Source organism: Dromiciops gliroides, chromosome 6 (genome assembly GCF_019393635.1).
Source record: "Dromiciops gliroides isolate mDroGli1 chromosome 6, mDroGli1.pri, whole genome shotgun sequence".
Lineage (NCBI taxonomy): Eukaryota > Metazoa > Chordata > Mammalia > Microbiotheria > Microbiotheriidae > Dromiciops > Dromiciops gliroides.
In genome coordinates this window covers 1684074-1685176 of record NC_057866.1, presented here as the reverse complement: position 1 = coordinate 1685176, position 1103 = coordinate 1684074, and positions in this window count along the sequence as shown.

The window sequence follows — 1103 nt, the reverse complement described above, 5'->3', positions numbered from 1 at the left end:
AACCAGGAGAAAAACATATACTAGAGCATCCATGCTGCCGAGATAAAGAGCCCGGAAAGACTGAGGATGTCTGACCAAGGTGACAGCCAACCATCCCTCCAGAGGATTCCGGATGGAATATACCTCTCCCCCCTTGACCAAGTGGGGTAGACGCAGAGAACAGAATGGCACATAGGTTTTTGGACATGGCCAATGTGGAATTTGTTTTCCTTGACCAGACCAATTTATTTCAAGGCATTCTTTTTCTTTCTCCCTTTTCCAATTGAGTGCGAGGAGTGAAACTTTTTTTTTTTTTGTCAATTGTAAAAAATTGCAATCTTCAAAATGTGGTGTTGGACCAAAGGAGCTCTCCAGCCTCTTTCAGCTCTCAATCTACATCCCTAAATTGCAGAGAGAGGTTTCAACTCAAGAGTGGGGGAAAGTTTCTAATACTTTGAGTCCCAACAATGAGATAGGTTGCCTTAAAAAGTTGGGACCTCTTTGTTATTGGAGAGATTCAAGGAAAGCCTAATGGAACTTGAAGAGGGAAACCCCGTGTGGATCAGGAGTTGACACCAGAAGACCCACAGGGCTGCCTTCAACACTGAGGGTCTAGGAATTCTAGGTCATTCCTCCAGCCCCAGAAGCGATTTTGTATCTGGAAGCTGGGAGAGAGTGCCCTCAGCTGGGCTAGCTCTGGGAAGAGGTCAAAGATCCTGCTTTCGTTGTTTTGGTGCTGCCTTAGTATCAATCTGGCAGCAGATTGGGGGTGGCTCCCCCCCCCCCCCGTCCTTCCTCAGCCTTCTGGTGTTTGTCTGCCCCTTGGCAAAGCAGCCACAGACAGGCTGTTTGGGCTGCAGGTTTTCCTGGGCCAGAGTAAGCAGCTGGGTTTCTGTGGCCTGTGCCTCCTGATCTCTGGCCTGCCTCCGGCTCTCAAGCTGACACAGGGTGAGGTGCAGAATTGGGCCCTCACTAGGGGCATTTTTTCTGTCCTGGCTCAAAGGATAGGGAGCTCTGCAGCAGGGTTTGGTTTGAGAGAGTGGCCTGTGGGCTGGGCCTGGTATTGGGGCGCATTGATCCCCTTCCTTGCTGGGCAACCAGACTTTCTCTCTCTGGAAACCAGC